The sequence below is a fragment of the Lissotriton helveticus genome, chromosome 8, assembly GCF_964261635.1.
Source record: "Lissotriton helveticus chromosome 8, aLisHel1.1, whole genome shotgun sequence".
NCBI lineage: Eukaryota > Metazoa > Chordata > Amphibia > Caudata > Salamandridae > Lissotriton > Lissotriton helveticus.
Window position 1 is genome coordinate 790,419,708 of NC_136069.1, and position 2,742 is coordinate 790,422,449.

Here is a 2,742-nt window from a genome sequence, read left to right on the forward strand (position 1 = left end):
GGAGGAGTAGGCCTGCGGTGGCCTCGAGATTCCCAGCCATTGCAGGCAGTCAGTCCTTATCGACTATGCCACAGTGGGAGGCTGTTGGAAGGACCAGGGGCTTCATAATGATCCTCACCCAAACAACAGAGTCACTAGGTGGATGGAAGCAGTGTGTGAAGAAGCATGTGTGAATGGGAAACATCACTGACCTGCACTGAGACAGAGAAATAAACTGGGCCTACTGAAAAGCAACCGGGGCACAGGACCCTGGCACAATGGCTGACAGCATCCACCCCCCCACTTGGGGCACTGGTGGTGAGTGGGGGAGACCACTTGACTAAGAATATTGGGCCCAGTGTTATAAGCATGGTTTGCAGCACACGCAGTAGACCTCCCCCCCCCCCGGCCCTAGGAATCCTACTGGCAGCAAGAGAGCACAACGGCAATCTGTTCTCAGTGGGGAGGCAACACCAGTGTGAGTGAGAAGGTATGTAACCCACCCTAAAATACCTGAAAATACTCCACAGTGAGGGACTGCAAAAACTGAAAAGCCACAAGGTAGAGGAAGCCAGGGTTGCACAGTAGAAGGCTCTCCTCTGAAGGCAGGTGACGGTGTGTACCAGTCACCCCGACACAGATTCAACTCACCCACCTACCCTTGTGGGCCCCTAGCTGTGCACTCCGATGATAACCCCAACCCACAGGGGCAGCATTAGTGATCAGGAAAACTCACTAGATCAATAATATCGGGCCAGGTGATCAAAGCTGGCATTGAACCATATGTAGCTCCCTCCCATCTGACCTAGGAATCTGACTGGTAGTGAGAAAGCACAAAGTCAACCCACCCACAGCAGGGACGGGCAACTCGGAAGATAACCTGTGGAGCCCACACTAGGATGCTAGAAATTACCCCGCAGTGAAAGACTGCTAAAAGTGAGAGGTCGCCAGGTAGAGGGAAGCTGAGATGGCACAGTAGGAGGCTCTCCTCCCTAGGTAGGCGACTATGGGCCCGATGTAGGTAAATCTTTTTTACCACTTCTTAAATACTGATTCATACCGAATCGGTATTTAAGAAGTGGTAAAAAAGAGGAGGGGAGATGTAGGTATTTCTGATTCGGTAAATACCGAATCGTTAAGATTCGGTATTTACCGAATCTGTAAATACCGAATCGGTATTGCCCATTGATTCCTATGGGCCTTGAAGCCCATAGGAATCAATGGGCAATACCGATTCTGTAATTACAGAATCAGTAAATACCAAATTTGGCAAGGGTGCAGGGGGTGTCACTTTGACACCCTCTGGCACCCCAAAAATAGGCATGTGCGCCATGTGGCACACAGACATGCCCTAAGGGCATGTCTGTCTGTCACATGGCTAGGTGTGCATGCACACATGTGCATGCACACCTGATTTCGGTATTTTAACACCCAATTGGATTGTGTGTTAAAATACCGAATGTGTAGGGCCTTTGGGACTCAGAAGAGTCCCACCTACATCTGGAAGGTACCGAATCGGTAAAAATACCGATTCGGTATTTTACAGATTCTGTAAATTTACCGATTCGGTAAATATACAGAATCTGTAAAATCTGGCCCCCTACATCTCAAGATGCCAAATACCGGTCGGAAACGGCCGAATTCGGCCGTTTCCGACCGGTATTTGCCACCTACATCTGGCCCTATGTGTACTCGTCGCCTCCCCTTGGATCTTACTCTCCCACCCACAATCTACCTGAGGTTAATTTCACCAGAACGGAGGGGTGGAAGCACCATGGTACATGGCAGTGGGGGTAAAAGAAGTCAACAGTATAAGATGGACAAATACGCAATACCACGGTCCTCGACATGGACTGGGAGGCAAGATACTGAAACCATGGGGTAAGAAAACCTGGAGGAGGATCATGTTACCAGAGAACCCTCACTAAAAGACATAATATCAGCAGTCCATGAAATCTGGGACACATTGGAACCCACAATAGACTTTGTAATAATAGAAGTGAAGCTAATAAGAGCAAACCTTAAAAATTTGAGCAAACGGGTCCCGACTATGGAAAAAATGGTAGAGGGTCTCGCTGGTATGAAGATGCCAAGGGCTTCAAAATGAAGGTCGCTCAACTACAAAAAAACAATGAACAAATGCAAGCTAAACTTGAAGATTACAAAGGCCGCTGAAGACACTATAACATTAGGATTGTGGGGGGAGTGAGAGAGCAGAAGGGTCCAGCACAGAACTGTTGCTAGAGGATCTTACACTGAAAACACTACACCTCAGGACTTCTCTAAATTCTTCTCCATTGACCGACAAACAGAGCACCAATCCAGCCGCCACGCACAGGGGGCTCTACCTAGAACACAAATAGTGAGAATATTTAACCACAGGCCATCCTCCACGCTGCCAGACAATGGAAATATCTGCAATAGGAAAGCAAAAGCATACACTTCTTTCCTAACTTTACCCTCAGAGTCCAAAGACTGAGACACACTTTTTATGAAGTGAAGAGAGGTCTCGGGCAAAGAAAATAAAATATATGGGGCCAGATGTAGGTGAGGGACATTTACCGATTCTAAAATACCGAATTTTACCGATTCTGTATTTTATGGAGCTACAGGGAACCAGCTAGACCCACTGAACATAAGTACTTCAAATACTGGTTGGAGAGTGTTGCAAGGCCTAGCGTCGAGGATGCATTGCGCAGCTGAAGGACAAGAGGTCTGGGTCAGAGATGTGTTGCACAGCGTCGGTTCAGGGAAATCACCGCA

At 48.0% G+C, this 2,742-nt stretch overlaps 1 non-coding gene across 1 annotated transcript; it reads right to left on the reverse strand.

Moving 5' to 3' along the window:
- Positions 1–1,077: 1,077 nt before the first annotated feature.
- On the reverse strand, positions 1,078–1,252 carry LOC144774656 (small nucleolar RNA snR36). Its single transcript, XR_013600418.1, has one exon. It is a non-coding gene; the product is annotated as a small nucleolar RNA snR36 (small nucleolar RNA).
- Positions 1,253–2,742: the final 1,490 nt, after the last annotated feature.